The 14475-nt window shown below is 32.7% G+C and overlaps 1 protein-coding gene across 5 annotated transcripts in view; it reads right to left on the bottom strand.

Moving 5' to 3' along the window:
* The window catches only part of LOC143225318 (phosphatidylserine synthase 2-like), a 48042-nt gene extending 41659 nt beyond the window's left edge, over window positions 1-6383 (bottom strand). For all 5 annotated transcript variants that reach the window (XM_076454469.1, XM_076454467.1, XM_076454470.1 and 2 more), the window contains exon 1: window positions 6194-6383. The gene's annotated coding sequence lies outside the window, so the exon portion shown is untranslated. The remainder of the gene's footprint in view (window positions 1-6193) is intronic.
* Window positions 6384-14475: the final 8092 nt, after the last annotated feature.

The following is a 14475-nucleotide window of genomic DNA, read 5'->3' as shown; positions in this document are numbered from 1 at the left end:
CTAAACTAACCACGTAAAAAAATATGCACTCTGTTAATGGCCAAATAAGAACACCAGAAAAATTCCTATAAATTCATAACAGAATCAGTAATTATCCATTATATTAAAAAGGGTAATATAGACCTCAAGCAAGTCTGGATAAGCTTCAGAACTGTTAATGTGGAACTCTGATGGGTTGGATTTTTCATATAGTCAGAAGATACAATGTTTTGGGAAAATGAAAAGTGATTTTAGTGCCAAATGATATAAAATAGTAATTTTCACCCACTAGTCTTTGGGGTGGTAGCAATCCACAGAGAGATTTCAGTCAGGCCACAAGATGATTGAAGGAATTCACTTTAAAACATAGCTACTGAACTATATTATTATACAATTTAGTTTAAATGAACTTTGAAAAAGTTAATATCATACAAAGCTGTCCTTCAGCTGAAAGAAAGGTTGAAAACCATTGATCTAATGGTTTTGTAATCCTTATTATGTAATAGTATTTATACTATTAATCATAGAAGTTACAGTTATTTATATAAAAAGCAAAGAAAAGAAATTAAGCTGTGGCTCTTCTGATAAAACCACTCATTGTAACTACTGTGGAAGTACAAAATAATAATGTTATTTTAGCTTTGGCTTTCCACATTCTTTAAATCTGGATAATCATACAAATAAGTGCCACATGTAACAAATATAAATGATAATACTAAAAAAGAAGGTCAAAGGGCAAGCATGCATATGTGTATCACTTATTTGCATTACTTCCTACTGCAAGGTGACATTAACTTGGAATGTGTCAGTGTGCAGTACCATTCTATTACAGAAGTCATTTACACACAAAACACAGTTGTATAAAATACGATGGCTAGAGAATCACAGACAAAAAACACATTTGGAAGTCACTGAGATTAATAAATTTCACACACATTTTTTTAGCAATGTCTTTAAACTGAGATAATGATGTCTGAATACCTGAATCACAGTGGTCAATAAAAAAACAGTTTTTAATAAAAGGCACGGGACAAATGGAGCTCAGACTATGTTGCATGTTGTTAAATTCATGGGGAATGGTTTATAAACAATAATTAAAGCTAAATTTAACATAGTGACAACCAAGAAACAAGCAGTAGTCTCACTGTTCACACCCAAGAAACAATGAGGGGTTTAGGGAAAAACCAGAAACAAAACAAGTATTTGTACAAACCTGAAGAATTATACTAGGGATCATGTAACTATATTTATTGAATTTTTAGACAGTTTTTGATGGTATCAATCAAAGTGACAAAGAGCTACAACTAGTAATTTATATAACACTAAAGTCCATTGTATATTGTATTTATAGAAATATAACAGTACTGTCTCATATGTGTATGTGTTTCCTTATAGCAAAGCCACATCGGGCTATCTGCTGAACCCACCAAGGGGAATCAAACCCCTGATTTTAGCATTGTAAATCTGTAGACTTACCACTGTACTAGTGGGGAGGATGTAGTCTCTTATATGTAACTATTTTACAAGGTGTGTGGATGTTATGTTCACTAAATCTGGTATGAAGTTATTAGGCCCATGCAAATACAAATTTTCAGTTTTGCATTTTTTACCACTATCTCACCTCCTGTGGCTGGACCTTCACCAAATTTAGCATAAACATTTGTTGAATTCTTGCAAAGATATATGTAAATTTGCAGCTTCACATTTTTATAATTACATATAAAGTAACTTTTATGTCCTAAGATAATCTTTCATTAATCATGAATTTACATAACCTCCATCAGGGAACAAGTACTCCAGCTAGAAATTAATAAAGTGCAAAATTATAATTAATTAAGAGCTATAAGTATCTTAAAAAACAATGTAAACTTGTAGAAAACTGCAGATTTTTTAAAATAAGGGCATTTTTAGAATATTTAAATAAAATTAGGGAAGCCAATAAAAAAGTAGGAAAATTAAAAGTGCTAAAAATCCCAAAGTGGCACCACCCATTTCTTCTGCTTCCAAGTTACTAATTACATTTAATATTTTACATGGTAAAACATTTAATGTTTAAAAAAACCATCAACAGTTCAAAGGTTTTTGAGAAAATAAAGAGATATCAGTATAGGTTTTTTTCTTTGGCTATCATGATTAATAGTGAAGAAAACTTGTGTAGTAAAGCACAAAAGCTCATCTAATAAAAACATTTATGTTACTGCACATGTATGTTGTGGAGGACACTTATAGGTTAGGAGCAAAAATAAATAAAAAAGGATAATTCCTGTATGCTAGAACCAATGATAGTACAGATGTTTAATGTAAAAAAATCTATTTAGTGATAATAAAATAAATATTTAAAAAAATGTGACTGTCCTCAAAAATAAAATATAATTTCTTACTCAGTAACTTACTAAAAAATTAAGTAAAATATTATATTTTGTTCCTAGTCTAATGATGTTTTATTTTCACTCAAAAAATTATTGAACAAAATATGTTATCGTATTCTAAAACTAGGGATTGTCTCTTTGCTGAATATCTAGTGTACATCATTTTATTATTATTATTATAACATCTATCTTATTTAAAATTTACTTAAATGTTGTCTTAACAGAGTTGATGATAATGACAGGTGAGGAATAATACTGTTTGCAATTGGAAATATGAAGACTTATTAACAACATACAAGGGTTTATTTGAAGGATACATCTTAAGTAGATTTTTCAGTTCTTTCATTTGACAGGTTTATTTTGTAGACACTGAATAGAGAAGAAAAAAAAGTGCTTTAAGGTTCCTTTATTAATATGAATCTTGAAATACCCAACCTCACGAGGCAGAGCTCTATAGGAGGACACAGTGTGCATATAGCTATGGCAGTGTACACATTACAAACAGTGAACAAACATGTGCACATGACAGACTTTCATTTCAGTAGTTCAAAAACTGTTTTGTTATTAACTACTTAAATTCAATTGAAAGAGAGATCATTGTAAAGTCTTGGCCTTGGAGAATACAAATAGATTAATTATACCACTGGTGCCAATCTGTTTATAATTGTGTATGTGGGTAGGGGTCTTCTTTCACTTTCTTTATCCTTGACATAAATAAGAAATTAACATCACATACCTAAGCTAGAAAGATCCTAAGTATAGTTCCTTACATAGCTGTGCTAACATGAAGACTAAAGTCCCTTAAATGTGAATTAACATTACAACACGAAAGTAAACAAATAAAATATTACAATAATAATAAAATATCTATAAATGAAAACAAATTTCACCCTTTGTCTTTGAGTGAACTAGATTACTGTATATAGGTTCAGAGAATTAATGGGTTATCATTTATCCATAACTTCTCTATAATACTAATAATTAAAATAATATGAATAATTTAATAAAATTTAACATGAAAATTAAGTTAACTATAATGTAAGGCTATAATGTTCAGCTCTTCACAGAACTGTTTTTAATATAAAAGTATATTATGTACTGAAGCAAAAAAAATCTCACCATTTTGTAAACATTATTGGTTATGATTTTTTTTACTCACATTCATTATTATAAGTTTTAATTTGGTTCAAACATTAAATCTGTAACAGAGGTGAAACACACAGGCTAGCAACATTGTCAAACTATAACTATTATGCGATTAGTTAGACTGAGATATGTATATCAAAGACTATTTTTTAAGATTACATGCTGAGAAGGAAGACCCAATAATATCAGGTATATATTTTACTGTTACAACACAGACAATAACAGGTAATACCTTGAGTACAAAGTTATAATGCCTTAAGAATTTACAATCCTTTGTCTCTGCAGCTAGAACTTACCAGCTCTTAATACTATATTTCTGAAAGTCTATTAATACTGCTTATATAAAGACACAAGCTCAACCTACTATAAGTATTAATTACTGTATTATAATGATTTAATAATTAAGTTCTGTTATCAAACACATGACATCCATGTAATGGTCTCTAAGTCAAATCTCCAAAACAACACATGAATTGATGTTTTTCATAATACTTCAAATGAACAACATTTCAGACACAGTAGAAATTAAGAAACCAGGCAGTATTTTCAGTACTACTATAAATTAAAACCTAATTTCATAAGTTCCAAGCCTTCCTTTTTTTTTTTTTGTAAGTTTTGGTTTTACAAGGTCCCAAACATTTCATCCAGATTTGCATCCATCTTTTTGTTAAATTTACAATTTGAACTTTACCATTTCTGTCACTGAAGTCCTACCAAAACTAAATATGTCTAATGCTTTAAGTCTTAAATTGCAAGATTTATCTGTGACATGACACTAAGTTCAACAAGTTTTAATTAATTCATTTATTAGTACACAATCAATTCTGTGCTGCTACAGCTTAGCTACAATGTGTAGTATTACTAGCATTTGTAATGAAACAAATGTTATTTTTAAATAAGATGACTGCATTAATTCTGAGCTGGCTAAGAATAAATTGAATGATAAGGCTACTGGGCCAGATATATTTTCCCAAGCATTTTGAAGAAGGAGGTTAAAGATTGGACATGTGAGCCACTTGCTACTATTTTTTTGTTGTCAGTCCTTGAATAGTGGTCAGGTACCAGAAGACTGGAAGTAAGCTAATATAATTTATCATTTCAAGAGAGGTGATAAAATTTGTCCTGGTAATAACAGACCAATTTGTTTTATATCAGTTATGGGAAATGTTCTGCAAAATCTATTAAAAGATGTTTTAGCATTTTATTGGCCAGTCAACATGATTTCACTAAGGGAAAATTTTGGCATACAAATCTTTAGAAATTCATTGAAAATATTACTGCTTGTGTGGGTAATGGCAAGAGTGTAAATTTGGTTTATCTGGATTTTCAGAAAACTTTTGACAAGGTACCACATAAAAGGCTTGTAAGAAGAAATCACCATAGGTATGGAGGATAAGTTGAAAAATTTGATAGAAGAGTGGCTGGATGGAAGAAAGGAGAAGTTTTTTGTTGGTTTTTATTTATAAGTGGAGTTCAGTCAAACTGGATTAATGTTACAAGTAAGGTACCTCAGGGCTCAGTGGTAGAACTTTTAGTCTTTTTGATTTACATCAATGATATAAATGAAGAAATAGTAAATAAATTAGTTAAATTTGATAATGATATTAAGGTATTGAGTGTTGCAAGGTAGAAAGAGGATGCTACTGATTTACAAAAGGATTTAGAACATTTAGTGAGTTGGGCAGATAAATGGAAGATGGGTTTTAATTATAATAAATACAAGATAATACATGTGGGTTGTCATGATTTGGATGGGAATAACCTTAACAGTTATGAAAGACAGAGATCTTGATGTAATATTTCACCAGTCTCTAAAGCCATTGAAGCAGCGAGCTATTGTTAGTGATAGGGCAAATAGGATTCTAAGTTGTATCTACATAAATATTGAATACAAGCCTAAAGAGGTTATATTTTCATTGTATGGGTCACTTGATTAGGACACATTTGGAACATTGTGTTCAGTCTTGGGATCCTTACCTTAGGAAAAACACTGAATTGTTGAAATGGTTACTTCAACAGTACCTGGAATGAAGGGGTTGTCATATAAGGAGAGCCTAAAATCTCTCAAATTATTTCTCTTGAAAAAATTACTTAGGGGGGAATCTGATTGAGGTGTTTAACCTACTATCATATTTAACAGGGATAATAGTAGGACTAGGGGACACAAGTGTAAATTTTGACAGGGTAGGAGTGATCTTCAGCTAAGACATTTTCAATTGTCTAATAAGGTGGTTGGCCTTTGGAATGAGTTGCCTTCAGATGTTGTACAGGCAGTAAATTTAAGTGTTTAAAAAAAAAAGAAAGAATAAAGCCTGATGAGTATATTAATGATAAGGACTGACTTTATGATTAAAAAAAATTATTTTAAATTAGTTTAGTGGACGGAACAGCCGAGATAGACCTGTAGGTTCCACATCGTTATGCATAGTTACATATATTATCAGAGTTTAAATGTTATAGAAAAATTGGTACTTGTACAGAATTTCCCCAGTAATATATAGTGTTAGTGGGGAAATTCTATACAAGTACCAAAAAAATCCGTGCTTAAAATAGTTTGCATAAATATCTTTGGCATAATTTATAGCGTTAACAAACAACAATCTCTTTGGTAAATGAAAATTTAAGAAAATAAGCACTTATAATTTAATACTGATACTATAATGTAAGTAAGTAAAACAACTTTTGAAATTAGAACTCACAAATCAAAGTCAAACGTCACAAAATAACTTCGCTATTCATATCCGAACATAATCTTCTAATTTTCAGAAGTTAGCAAGCAAGCTCTAAAACTAAAATAAATAGTGTTTAACTTAATTTTTCCAATATAAGTTACATCATCCCACTGTACAGAAAATCTAAACACCAACAAACACACATCGGATTATCAGGGTATTGAAAGCGCCGTCTGCATTAATAAAAGATTTAAATGTTAAATTTATAAGAAATCATAGCTTTGTCGGGGTGACATTTAAAATTTACTTTAACATTATAGTATTAATACACTTTATATCTTTAATACTTTAAAAAAGAACGATGCTTTTAACATATTTTAAAAATTGACAAACAAGAAACACCAAAATATACTTGAAAATTATATTACCTTGCCATTAAGCTCATGATCGGCATTTACAATACGGTGTAAAGTTTAGCTCCGCATAAATGGAAAAATACCGATTTTAAATGGAAACTAGTTTCGATAGTTCATATGTCTTTTTCAGTCCAATGTTTATATCTAAGTCAGGCTATGATAGTACGGGATAGAAACATTTTTGTTATGATGTGAGATTTGTCAACAAAACATTAAGTTGAATTCAGTATCCTTTGTGGCCATAGACTCTTCATTTTCCGACCTTGAGGGTTACCGAAATATTACCTGTTAGTTCTATATGAATTTGTACATGCTGAAAACAAGACAAGACAGTCAAACAAACAGATATTATTGTATCTGTCGTATTCTAAGGTATCCTTGGATCAATATGTAAGTTATAAGCCCATAACAACGTGCAAGACTTGAACATTTTGTACATTGAAAATGCAGTAAGTCTATGGTATGCGAAAATGCTAGGTATAGTGTGCGTTTTTCTTTTCAGATTTAGAAGGGTAAAGTTTTTCACTGTTGCACAATATTTAAGATAATAATTAATAAGCTACCTAGGAAGAAGGGCGAAGTTTTTCACTGGTACTGGTACATAAAACTTAAAATAATTATTATTAAACCATCGATGATGAAGAAAGATAAAAATGTTTAACTGGGTTTATCAGGGGCGTAGGCAGAAATGGCCATTGGGGGGGGGGGGTTAATTTGAGTGCTTGATGCAAGCGCCGCAGGCGCGAAGCCATGATAGGGGGGCATGTTTCCCGGGTAATTTTTAAATAAAAACATAAAAGAAAAGCCTGAATTATGCATCCTGAGACCACCTTTTTGGCAAATTTCAGAATGGCACACTGAGATGTTTGTCTCATTCTTTTGATCATAAATAAATATATAGGCCTATAAATATAATATATGTTATCAGGCCCAGCAAAGTAGGCTGACATCAACATATAAAATATAGAGTCACTCAAGAGAGTGCAAAATATATGTATAGGGTCTATAATCTGTATTAAAATATTACGGACAGTGTATGTTCAGATTCCTTGGATTTCAATAATTAACTTCACAAATAAACAATGGGTGGCACCGTGGCAGGCTGACAGCACCATGGCACAAACCTAGTACTATCGGCGCCATTTATGGTGAATCATTCACTATAGATGGCGCCAATGGTACTGTGGATGTGACGTTGACAAACAGAAGTTGCGACAAACAATCATTCACTATGTGAATCCTGAAAAAGCAAAAGACACTGCATAGATTCTTTAAACCCATTCATAAGGCTTAACCTAATCAATCTGTTGCAGCCAATCAGGTTGAATCGGAATTGTCAACTGAATTGTCAGAGTCATCACCGTGGCCTTCTACCAGTGCTGCTACTACCACCTCAGGTCCAGTCTGGGACATTGGAAATTACATTTCTGATGATGTCAGCATTGGTAAACAGGTAAGTCGACTCCTCATTATATTAATTTTGTATAAAAAATCATGCAAACACTCTGATGAGTTTCAGACTGAATATTCATTGCTGCTAGTGATTATAGGCCTACAGCCACAGGATGTTAGGCCTGCTCTTTGAAGTACAGCTCTAAGCCTTTCTCTTCGAGATTATTGTACTCTCATAACAAACTTTCCTATGTGCAAAATAACTTAATTAGAATTATGTCTTTCTGTCTCCTTTAGATAAACGCTGAAACCAAAAAAATGTCTCCTGGAATGCCTGGAAGCAAGGGAGTGATTATGCCCCCCCCCCATCGTTGGCTTTCACAGTGGAGATGGCTACTCTACAGTCAGTATGCAAAGGGTGCTTTCTGCAAGTACTGCTGTCTTTTTGCTCCTGATGGTGCTGGTGTTGGAAGTCAGAAATTGGGACAACTAGTGAAATTTCCATACACAAACTGGAAGAACAGATAATTGTCAGCAGAATTGAGTCAAACTATGCTTTTTTTCTGATAAAATTCCTCAACTCAACGATTAATGTTTGTTGGCCATTATAGCAGACATCAATACAAACTCGGATAAACCCAGGCTGAACATAATACATTCCATTTTCTAGACAGATGCAAACACCAGTGACATCAATTTGTGGGTCGAACCACTCCCGAAAGTCGATATCGCAGAAAAGTAAATACAGGCAAAGTCCGTTCGATCAAGAACTTTCCACTGAGATTTATCACAACCTGATTCATATTCTCTGCATCAAGAAAATTATGTATAGGTCTTAACACTTATCTATAAGGTCTGGTTTATTTTGAATTTTGCGAAAATCTACACGAGGGCTATCTGCTCTAGCTGTTCCTAACTTAGCAGTGTAAGACTAGAAAGAAGGTAGCTAGTCATTACCACCCACAGCCAACTCTTAGGCTATTCTTTTACCAACGGATAGTGGGATTAACCGTTACATTATAACGCTTCCACGGCTGAAAGGGCGAGCATGTTTGGTGTGACGGGGATTCGAACACGTGACCCCCGGATTACGAGTGAAGTACCTTAACCACCTGGTATTTATAAGGAGAATTTAGTTCACCACGAAACTCTACCCAAGTGTTCGTGTACAAGGATTAATGATAAAAATAACAGTATTCAGGGAATAGTTTCAGTTCTTCAAACTTTAAGTGTTCAACTTGTTACATTGTGTTGTAAATAAGATCTAGGAATTACGCTACTAGATTGTGGGAGCAATTACAGGTACGTGTCTAACACATATATTACCACAGGAAACCTCTCTCTCAGTTTACGAACAGTTTTGAACATCTAGCGACCCAATGGAGGCACACATTCAAGTCCTGAATGACGCTAAACACTGAAACTGAGAGAGACATCGTAAAACATTCAGTGATATGTCTATGCACGTAAAAGATACATACGTACAGTAAACACCATAGACACGATATATCACATACTCAACTTATATATGGTAGTCTTTTAGGAAACGAAATAACGAGCTGATTCTATTCCATTAATTTTTGCTGAAAATAAAACTTTTCGTGTAAAATATCCATATACATACACACACACACACACACACACACACACACACATATATATACACGTACTGAAATATACACACTTGAATGCAAAATAATAAGTTTAAAATAAGCATTTTTTAACAAATGCGAATTGAGAAGAAAATACAGAAAGCACAGTTTCTATTGTAATTCTACGTATTCCAACATTTTTATGTCTTTTAACAGTTATATATGTATATCACTTACAATTGGTTCGATTAAAAACTTACAACCATTTGTAACAAAGATTTTTAACGTGAAGATGACCTTAAAATGTCGAAATGTTGTTCTCTAATTTCTTTTAATTAAAGTACTAATACCCATACCAGCCGTCTTGAGATACATTTTTATTTAAAGTGGGTTTCTCGTAATCAGGAATTGCACGCATTTGTGTATTTTAATTCTGAATTTTTATATTTCAACTACGCCAACTATACACATTGCACACTAATAGCCATTTCAAAATGCAAAATTAAACATATGTTCGTACATTTTAGTTATATACTTTTACACATTACAAACTATGAGAATAGTTGCATTGTTGATGGAATTATACATCGGCAAAAAGCGCTTACTTACACGAGTTTGGTATGTATATTATATTAATTATGCAGTTAAAACTCACAATAGTTCATATTTTCACACTGGTCTCACGTTGAAAAGTTCATTCTTTTTTGGTGCTGATAAATTCCTTTATGAAAGTTTTTACTATATGGGGAATTGTTTGTTTTTAATATCGCGCAAAACTACACGAAGGCTATTTGCGCTAGCCATCCTTAATTTTGCAGTGTAAGACTAGAGGGAAGGCAGCTAGTTGTCACCACCCACCGCCAACTCTTGGGCTACTCTTTTACCAACGAATAGTGGGATTGACCGTAACTTTATAACGCCCTCACGGCTGAAAGGGCGAGTACGTTTGGTGTGACAGGGGAATCGAACCCGCGGTATGGGGAATTCATTAGTCTAGCAGCCCAGCATAGCCAAGTGGTTAAGGCGCTTGACTTGTAATCTGAGGGTCGCTGGTTCGAATCATCGTCATGCCAAAACATGCTCGCCCTTTCAGCCGTGGGGCTTTATAATGTACGGTCAATCCCACTATTCTTTGGTAAAAAAATAGCCGTACAGTTGGCGGTGGGTGATGATGACTACATGCCTTCCCTCTAGTCTTACATTGCTAAATTAGGGACAGTCGTTATACAACAATTCAAGCCCAAGATAAACCAATATAAAGGAATACCTTTATACTATATTAATAAATGTATCCAAGATCTAAGCGCGCCCTCTACATTCCTACACTCAATTACACAACCGACTTCAAACATATGGTCAGCTATAAGTCAGTTACCTCTTTCTTTCTTTGTGAACCTGACGATGACCGAAGAAGGCCGAAGTGTTGTTCGCTCCTCTATTAGTGCCTTCTCTACCCATTCCAGCCGTTTTTAAATGTATAATTGTCTCTACAAGTGGGTTTTCTAGTCATCACGGACTTTTATCTCTTGACTTTAGTAACATAAGTTATAGGTAACATGTCAAGAGAACATAGTTAAAATATACAATGTTGATGACTGGGTAGCCATAGCAATGGGCATTAGAAGTGTTGTTATTGCCTCTGACAGAGATCTCCCCACTCTGCAAATGGATCTGGAGCATCTGAGGCTAGTGTCACTGGTGACTTAAATGAAGTAGAATATTCGCTTTCCTTCATGGTGGTCCATGATCAGAGAATGATGTTTGGTTGAAATTTTGTTTGTTACGATGTCAAAGCTTGATCCATTTTGACATTGAAAGATCATGGATAGTTCTGGAATGTCAGTTACAATAAAGCTAACGCTCCAGTACTGACATAATAAATATTCTGCTAAACTAATTGGTCAACACTAATAAACAATCCACACTGTGTTTTGTTTTAAAATAAACCAGTTACTGTAATCTCAATTTTTTTTTCAGATGAAAGCACGAGACCTAAGACTAATTAAACTGTGTTGAATCAAACATATTTTTTCTCCACTTCCAGGGAAGCATTGGGGAATGTAGACGATGTTATATTATAACGTGTTTGCTACAGTTTCGTTTGTTTATTTTTAGGACTATATGTGACGTGCACAACCTAGCTTTTAGCGAATGAGTCCACAGACTTACCACTGAGATACTTGAAGCTTTCATGAAGTTAATGTTATTCAATTGATTATGCATATTTCTAATAGATAGTGCCATGAATTATTTAGACTTGTGAGAAGCACGTATTTGAGACATGGGCGTATTCATTTTATCCAAAGAAAATCAGAGTTGAGTAAAGACAGAGCATGGGCGAGTACCGAGCATTTCCTTCCAAAAGAATTGCCGCGTGAGTTTTATTTTAGAAGTGAAAAGTTTATTAAGAGTTTAACATGCAAAATCTTAATTAGTTAGCAAGTTTTCCCATGAAGAATAGCCTAGTTTCTCGTACAAATACAGTTTCTTCTAGTGTGGTGTAGATATTAAATATTTTAATATTTAAATATTAAATCGAAGCTTAATTTCAGCAACTAATATTTCTGTGTTGAAAAGAAACATGTTTATACTCGTATCAAGTAGATGCAGAACAAACCAGGTTTCTCTGTTGAGTTGTCTAAGCTTATTAGTCGAGTAATTCCCAAATACATAGAGAATATTTTGGGCGAAAGCTACTTTATTGACTGAAAATTTGCTCTAGTCCACATAATACAACATACGTTAATAAAATAATATAAATTGTGAAACATAAATTTATGGCAGATACAAAAATGCATCAACAGTACTTGTTCAATAAATATATATATATATTTCAAAAATATGACAGATCAACAATGATATACATATACAACAATGACATTCTAACTGTTAAATATATATTATTATATGAATGTATGAGCTAGTTTTTTATATTTCACTTTTTAAAAATACATTGAATGATATGGATGTCTACTAATGCAAGTATTTCCTATTTGCTACTATATTGTCACCTCTGAACTTGCAAAACCAATCTTACTCCAAATTACTCAAAAACAGTGCAATCAGAGACAGAACTCGAAGAAATTAAATTTACCTACTGAAATTCATCCAACGAGGACATTGGCGTCTCTTGCAGATGAACCATATAATATATTTAAGGAAAACTTCACTTCACATATGAACACCAGTGAGTTAAAGTAAAAACTAGTTTACTGTTTACTATGGTTCTCAAAGTGACACGGTGAAATATGAATTTAATTATACCGAATATTTAGCAAACATCTGGTTGATCTATGTGGATTAATCTAGAAATTTTAAATTGTACTAAACCACTGTTTAGCCAATTTAAAAAGTTATCGAATATGCTGGAATATGAACGAGCAGACAAGTTATAGTTTATATCAGGTGTGGTGAAGGCAGACTTGGTTTATTGCTTAGTATTCACTATTCACATTTTTAAGCCAAATTTTACTGTCAGAACGTTCGTCAAATGTCTCTAACTGGTCATTTAAGAGTACCCAAAGTACTGACAGTGAATGCTGTTGATTAGTTGCCTTCCATGTAGTCTGTCAGTTCAAAATTGATGATGATTATGTACAGGTAACCCTTGTATAGCTTTGTATAAAAGTCTGAAACAAGTGAATAAATTAGTCTATTTGGTGTAGCAGTTTATAATGATCAATATATATTGATTATATTATCAGTTATATCCATGTCTATTATCGGCAATGAAAAACCTATAATTCTCTGAGAGAGATTTTCTTGTATCGCTAGCTTTCCCTCTGAGCGACATATACAGCACAATATTTAGATCACCTCTTAATATTTCCACAAGGACTTTCATGTTCGGAAGAACAACTTTGCAACATTGGTTATATTTCAAGAAACTTCTTAATAACCTTAAATCTTTGCAATATATAAAGTATGAAGTAGTTTCTAACGTAGAAGGACACCCAAAAAATAAAAAAATTAGCCTTGACAGAACAAAAGTAAAGAAAAAGGCCACATGATAATCGGGGATTAACATAGAATTGTGAATACAGCTTACCACTGAAAATCAGGAAAACTGAAAAGTCCTTTTAAATTAAAGTACATTAAGCTGCAACCTTGACATCAGCAACCATAAAAAGACCGATACAAAATAAATGATGACGTCACATACCATCTTTCAGATATACTTACACGGAGAGAAAAGAAGATAAGAATGAATTATATTAAAGGACACTAGGCAGGAGCAGTTCATTAAAGCCAAGTTCTACCTTTGATACAAAGTGTTGATATTAGCTCTGCTAAAAATGTGCTAATACTGGAAGAAACTGATTCAAAAATTGCTAAATTGTGTTATTTGCTAATGGTGTCACATATTTTAAAGTGTAATAACTTTTAAAATAACAAAAAAAAATGACATATTCGTCTAAAAACTTTCAGGCTCTATTCCAGTTTGTAAATCTTAAGTGAGGTGTTGTGAACAGTTTTCAAAATGTTAATAAAATAAAGACAAATGTGTCACAAATTAACTGCCACATGAATTTATTCCTGCACATTACACAGTATAAAAGATGGCCATTATACTTGACAAGGCTGCTAATAACTTTCATTGCATGAATTACGTTTTCAAATATTAATAAAATTAGTAATTACCCTTGATAAGTTTATATCTACTGAAAAACTGTTCATGTTGTTTGATAAAAATATTTAAAATGTCTTTGCGAACTCTCGAAAATTACACATCAATACAATGTAGCACATAATTATTCATACTTTCCATTGAAGTAAGATTCGTTTCGTCCTCTAGTCTACATGTTCTCAAACGTAGACCTCCTTTGTGATGATCTCTTTATGCATTCTTTATAAGCTCTTCTGTATTTATATTGTCGACCACATCTTTGTGAGTGTGACAAACTGCCAC

Source organism: Tachypleus tridentatus, chromosome 9 (genome assembly GCF_004210375.1).
Source record: "Tachypleus tridentatus isolate NWPU-2018 chromosome 9, ASM421037v1, whole genome shotgun sequence".
NCBI classification, from domain to species: Eukaryota; Metazoa; Arthropoda; class Merostomata; order Xiphosura; family Limulidae; genus Tachypleus; species Tachypleus tridentatus.
Note: the sequence above shows the minus strand (reverse complement) of the source record. Positions and strands in the feature narration are given on the sequence as shown.